Source organism: Syngnathus typhle, linkage group LG8, assembly GCF_033458585.1.
Source record: "Syngnathus typhle isolate RoL2023-S1 ecotype Sweden linkage group LG8, RoL_Styp_1.0, whole genome shotgun sequence".
NCBI lineage: Eukaryota > Metazoa > Chordata > Actinopteri > Syngnathiformes > Syngnathidae > Syngnathus > Syngnathus typhle.
Window position 1 is genome coordinate 5982079 of NC_083745.1, and position 7612 is coordinate 5989690.

The window sequence follows — 7612 nt, forward strand, 5'->3', positions numbered from 1 at the left end:
TTCGCTACACTTTCTTATTTATTTATTTTATTTTTTTACCTCGTACCTAATAACAGGCCACTTTATTGGGGCAATATCATGGTCAGAGGTCACAGTTGGCAAGCTCTAGTCCTTGGGGCCGCGTTCCAATATGTTTTCCAAGTGACCCTCGTTAAGCGCACCTGCGTGAAAAGTTTTAGCTTCTTTCACGTTCCGCAGGAGCTAAAACTTTTCACGCAGGTGCACTTAACGAGGGAATCACACGGACACTCCATTAGGTACACCGCCATTTTCAAGTGTACCTAATAACAGGCCACTTTATTAGGGAAATATCATGGTCAAAGGTCACAGTTGTCAAGCTCTAGTCCTCGGGGCCGCGTTCCAATATGTTTTCCAAGTTACCTCGTTAAGCGCACCTGCGTGAAAAGTTTTAGCTCATTTCACGTTCCGCAGGAGCTAAAACTTTTCACGCAGGTGCACTTAACGAGGGAATCACACGGACACTCCATTAGGTACACCGCCATTTTCAAGTGTACCTAATAACAGGCCACTTTATTAGGGGAATATCATGGTCAAAGGTCACAGTTGTCAAGCTCTAGTCCTCGGGGCCGCGTTCCAATATGTTTTCCAAGTTACCTCGTTAAGCGCACCTGCGTGAAAAGTTTTAGCTCATTTCACGTTCCGCAGGAGCTAAAACTTTTCACGCAGGTGCACTTAACGAGGGAATCACACGGACACTCCATTAGGTACACCGCCATTTTCAAGTGTACCTAATAACAGGCCACTTTATTAGGGAAATATCATGGTCAAAGGTCACAGTTGTCAAGCTCTAGTCCTCGAGGCCGCGTTCCAATATGTTTTCCAAGTTACCTCGTTAAGCGCACCTGCGTGAAAAGTTTTAGCTCATTTCACGTTCCACAGGAGCTAAAACTTTTCACGCAGGTGCACTTAACGAGGGAATCACACGGACACTCCATTAGGTACACCGCCATTTTCAAGTGTACCTAATGACAGGCCACTTTATTAGGGAAATATCATGGTCAAAGGTCACAGTTGTCAAGCTCTAGTCTTCGAGGCCGCGTTCCAATATGTTTTCCAAGTTACCTCGTTAAGCGCACCTGCGTGAAAAGTTTTAGCTCATTTCACGTTCCGCAGGAGCTAAAACTTTTCACGCAGGTGCACTTAACGAGGGAATCACACGGACACTCCATTAGGTACACCGCCATTTTCAAGTGTACCTAATGACAGGCCACTTTATTAGGGAAATATCATGGTCAAAGGTCACAGGTGTCAAGCTCTAGTCCTCGGGGCCGCGTTCCAATATGTTTTCCAAGTTACTCTTTTTAAACACACGTGCGTGAAAAGATTTTGGTTATTTTCATGTTCTGCAAGAGCCAAAACTTTTCACGCAGGTGCACTTTTTCCATAATAAAATATTTTTCGGGTCCCACTGGGACTCGAACACGAGTCGCTGGGGTGCGAGACCAGAGTGCCAACCACTACACCATGTAACCTCTGGTGTGATGGAGAAGGTACGTACTTTATATGGTTAATGGAGCAGTTGGAGCTAAGACCAGAGACTTGTTGAACTCAAAGTTAGCCAATCGGAAATGCAAACGAGACGTTTCGTTCAGTGTTTTTACTGATAATTTAAACAGTTTTGCAATTAGGAGAGTTCCAAGTCGCTTGTGCCGTATCTGCAGTCGCGAAACGCAAAACTGCGCAACTCGCTTTACCACAACAGTCGTAACTCGAGACGGGGAGTAAGATAACACGGGAACATGTAACACCCGCAGTTCCTCTCCTCTTTTCCGTAAATGACAGCCTGGGACAAAAGATTTCGAGCCTAGCAACGCGATTGCGTGTTGATGTAAGGGCTGGCTAGTGCTTGATTGCCCAATAGGAAATAGGACTCGATGAACTATATTAAATCAATGTATCCTTTATATATTGTGACAGCCATGTGCATATAATATAACAGTTTTACCTTTGAATTTAGTATTTCCAAGAGGAGATAATGTCGCTTTCATCATCAGAATCAAATTAGAAAATTTGTTTTGCTTCATTGAAGGTGAATATTTTAAATATTTTTATTTGTCTTCAATTCTGAAATATTTAAAACCATGTAAAGAATATCTACTGCACAGTCCACATACTAACACGCAAGTTAGGTACAAATGCACAACCTAAACTAGATATATATAATGTATATTTTTTTATCTGATGGCATAATAATGGTGACTTCTACCATGTGATTATTATTATTCCCTCCCCCCAGTACAAGAAAGTGATACGATTACCAATCCAGTTCCCTGTTAAAGGACCCTTTTTGTCATCCAGCCTGCACTAAGCTTTCCAGCAACAGCAGCATCAGAACCGAAGCTGTACCACGTGACTGTACAGTCAACCAGTACTGTGCAGAAACCTTACTATACTGTGCAACCCACCCCCCACACCACAATCTGAGATTTTGCCATTATAAAAATACCCATCATGCAGTGTTCTCTCTCTCTCTCTCTCTCTCTCTCTCTCTCTCTCTCTCTCTCTCTCTCTCTCTCTCTCTCTCTCTCTCTCTCTCTCTCTCTCTCTCTCTCTCTCTCTCTCTCTCTCTCTCTCTCTCTCTCTCTCTCTCTCTCTCTCTCTCTGACAATAATATTATCATAATGCATTGAGATGATTAGCCTTTTTTGAGAAAGTTCTGCAGAAAGTGTTCTCTTGCAAAAGTTTAAATAAATAGATACATCGACAATGGTAGACAAAAAATGACAATAACAACCAAATAAAGGGTATTTGATACATTTTTTTTGTTTCGTGTAGTTTCAACCTGTCAGCAATCCTTCTTTGAACCACTAGAGGACAGTGTTTTCTAAGGTGAAACAGTGCAACTAAGCATTTGTAGTGAGAGAGAACATTTTGATAACCCCAAAACAGTATTGTGTGGTCTCGAATCATTTTTACAAAATTTAAAAAATGGAAACACATTCTTGTTCTGTACGTATACTTTAAGTGTGAACAAAAACGTATACCACAAAGTCATGCAGTAAATAATTGAGACTATTTTAAATACACAAAAGAAAACACATTCTTTTGTCCAGCCCTGAACAACAATATCATACTTGTGTCACAGAGATCATTTTCTTCCCATAACAGCAACCAAATTCAACTAATTGAGTAGGTCATTGGAAAATCTGTATTTTGTATGTTACAGTACTAAATGTGCTTTGTCTTTCTGTCTCAAATCATGTGATGAGCTCATTCAGCAGGCCTGCATTGTGAATACGCAAATGTGAGGAGTTCATGCTCTATGTAATCAGAACATCATTAGAACGGAAGATTCTTCAAGGTTAGGAGATTGAGAGCACAATGCCTTTTAAGACCAATAAAATTATATTAGGATAATAAAACAAAAAGTCTAAGTATCAGTAATTTGGCTTGGATAGCACACACAAAAGTAGCAGATTGAATACCCACCATGTGATTTATTCAGTTTATTGCTGTATTGCCCTGGAGTCGGCTTGTTCCATCCCACGATGCCACACAATGACGCAAATGTCCTCTTTTGCCCAATTCTACCTGTGCAAAGTCTCTGAGATTATCCAGTAAAAGAAAAGTCCACCCATGTGCAAAGTTAGACTGCGCTTTGCTTTAGACCTGCGCTTGGCAAAAAAGTAGACTTGTAGCGACTTCATCGCAGGACAGTTTGCCCTCAGTGCTTGAATATAAATTTGTAAATTTGTTTTATTTGAAAAGCACTCTATAGACGGAGTCCGTTTACTGCAGACAGTTATTAATGGTGACCGTCACACCCAAATATATTTGGTTGAATTTCATCCCTATTTTCCTCTTCCCCAGAGCTTTAAAGTAGCAGTGCACAAGAAGCTAATCTCTCAGCATGACAGGCTGGCTAATGGTAAATGTCAGTGTAACTGATGGGGCTGCTGTCCACATTGACCTGTTTACAGACACTAAACGCTACAGGCGTGAATGGCGACTATGATAAATAACTTATACACAAAAACTAAAATAATAGCTAGTGAAAAGGAATCATCAGCATGTATAGGATCGCCGCTGACGTCTCAGCTTCCAAATCAGTCAAATCAGCTTCAGAAAAATGCTGAGCCGTGATTGGTTGAGGGAACTGCGATGTCATTTTCAGTCAACGGCAAGTGGCAAAATGGCTGCCCTCTGGGATGGATAAAAACAAGTGGTTTAATTCATATTCCACAAACAAAACATTAACAACTGTGTGTTGACAAGTTGGGCTGCACAGAACATATTAGTATAAAGAAATATTTGGATTGACTTTAACTCCTTCACTGCCGTGGACGAGAATAGACGTCAAACATCACTTTTGTACTGGGCTGCCATTGATGAGAATTGATGTCAAACATCACTTTGTACTAAGCTGGAAGTGAGTTAAGATGAAAGCAACAACAGAAGGCCCCATTCTTGGTAGGGTCTTCATAAAACCAAAATGAACGGCGCAGCAGTCCAAATTAACTCCTTAACCTTTCTAATCATAATGTCATCAAACAACGGTCGATCTCCCTCACCCAAGCGAAGAAAGAGCTGGAAAGAAATGTATTCTGTTACTAATGGTGTTGACAAATGCGGTCTGACTGGATCGCCATTTTAGAGCACAATCAAATTGTCCCACAGAATTGCATTATACTGCGAGTTATCATATAATTGCATTTCCATCTGCACATCAGCTCAGGGTGCCCCACTTAGCTGTATTTCTTGTCGCAGTTTAAACACCACATGCTTTATATTCTCATGCATTCTTGTGCTTTTTACCCTCATTCGTTTGTTTATCGTCGGCTCCGCCCCCTTCCACTTTTCCCACAGGCGACAGTTGCACTTGCACGTTCATGTTTTCCTTCATCTTTAAACTGTGCCAGTTATGTTTTGAAGGGATGACAGTCAGCTATTCACAGCTGCTATGGCTCCATGAATGCATGCTCATCTCCAACGTAAAGGGGAGGAGACTCATGATTGATGGCTCATTTCCTCTCATCATTTGTGCAGTCTCTCACATTACGGAAAATAATAACACGTGAAAGTCGTTCCAAATTGTTATGTATCAAACGAGTTCCTTCCTAAGAGAGGCTGTGAGCGGTACTGTCCAGTTCCAAGTGTGGAAGGACTCCACGTAAGCCGATTTCGTCCACCGTTGGTGTTGACAATCTTTGCCATCCAGCCACTTGTATTGACAGCACAGTGTATTGAGTGAAACAAGCAAGCGCTATAGTCCAGTCGACCTGGATTACCTTTAACAGTGGGCTTGAGGGTACCGACTGTCAGCAGCGAAGACTTGCAATTGCTATTCATTTGGCCTCGCTGCTTTGGCAATTTAGTGACATCATGTCCATTGTCAGTCTGCGAGAGGGCAGGCAGGGACATAAGTGCTGTTGCTCAAACCATGTACACATTGAAGATGTCATTTTTATTCTGGAGAATGACTTGGAAGGCACATTGTTGGAAAACCCATTAAACAACCATATTAGTGTTTGCCAACAGGACTGACTTCACTTTGGTTCCTATTGTCCTCAAGTCAAACGAGTTGTCGCAAAGAACACAATAAATGACAATCATTTTGTTGGAAGTAATTTCATATGCAAATGTACAGTTGAAAATAACTGAAATTATTTGACCCGATTATGCAGCACGTTGACAAGGTACTTAATATAATTACATAGATGGATAATGGTAGTCAGAGATGGCTCCATGAAATAATCATTTTAATTTGTCTGGAGTGAAATGGAATGTCATTTAGATATCTTCTAAAAGCCAGTGGTTATTGGATGCATTATTTAGAAGAACTGAAGCAATGAGCATAAATGTTACTTTGAGTAAATGGATGATAAGTAACGTTTATGCGACGACACAGTGTTCATTTGTTTTCTAGCTATTTTCACTGCTTTAAATTGGCTGAAATTGCGTACAAATTACAGACTAGGCGGAGATGGACCATTAGTCTCCATTTGTGGAAATAAATGAATTTGACCATATTTGGGCATAGGAGGTTTCATTATATGTATTCCGCTTATTAAGGTATTATTTCTGAACATTGGTTCCGCCTCATGCTTAAATCATCTGTTATTTTTTCAAACACACAATTACAATATTACAGAGTAGTTGCAACCAACTGTATTGGTCGATGAATTCCTGTGACAGAACATTCAAACAAAATGTATTTCACGCACCTTGCTGTCGGGGGAGTGTTAAATGTGTTAGCTGCTGATAATAAACTCTTTTAAATCAAAGTGTTGCTAATTCAAAGCATCTTATGCTTGGTGTTTTTTATTTCTGAACTGCACATTGTGTGAACAGATGGAGGAAGACGTCATCAAGGTTGATCAAGCTTAACAATTTAGTATTGGAATGGAGCCTATTAAACCATTTGCTGTCATCCTTTCAGTCTCAGAAGTGATTTATCCCTTGGTGAACTCATTAAATGGGTTTCATCCAAATCGCTAAGCATAGGATTGATTTTAGTCTCCAAAAGCCACTTTGTCAAGGGACAGTGTAACATCCAATAATTTGCAGAGAACAACGCTCGAAAGTAATGTTCCTTTCATTTTCTGACTCTGATTTCATTCCGACCAATAAAAGGTGCTTTCCTTTTGTGAAGTGTCTTTGCATGCAAAGAGTTTGCTTTGGACTATCGCTGTGCAATATACTAAAAATATACATCCTAACATCTTAAACTATAAGCCTGTATTGTTTGTAGTGTTATTATAGGGTTGAAATTATGCATGGTGATGCACTGGTTAGCACGCCCGCCTCACAATACAGAGGTTGAGATTTTTTTTTTTTTTATAGTAGACATTAATCAGTTGCTAATTGTGCTTTTCATTTATTTATTGATTTATTTATTTTAATGTGTTTTCTGTATTACAAATGTGTTTCATGCATAAATATAGAAACGGTAAAGGAAAATTGACATTCATCAATGTGATTTAAAGAGATAATATATAGGGTAGGACATACATCATCACCGGGATATGAAATTGCCAATATCGGGATATAAGATTTTATTCGCATCGGACAGCACTAGTGTGAACCAACTGTGAAGGTGCAGTACTTTCACTTTGTTTTCCTCTTGACAAATCTCTTGATCAGTGTTGAATAATTAACCATCAATGATTAGCTTCTTGGCTGGAGTGAGAAATATCACCAAAGTGCGGAAAGCTCCACTGTTTAACGTTACAGCTACAAAAGAAATATTTAGCACTTGCAGACGCAGTGCATTTGTTAGAAAAGTATGTTTTTACTTTTTGTGTTGTTTACTTGTATATATGTATATTGTGTACTATGTCTTGTCACCGTGGGATAGTGGGAACGTAATTTCGATCTCTTTGTGTGTCTTGACATGTGGAGAAATTGGCAATAAAGCAGACTTTGACCTCAAACTTAAAGTTTTACAGTTTGGTGCTGAGCTGAGGTGTCGCTCTGCCATGTCTTTTATTTTGTTTGTATTTCTACACGATTTGGAGGAACAGGAGCGTGCTGTGTCTGTTCCTCCCTCCCTCTCTCTCTCGGTTTTCCCTGCTGTGCCGCCTGCCTCCCACCTCCTCCATTGCACCTGCTCCTCCCATCCTGCCTTATTATCCTCATGCTCTCTCCAAGT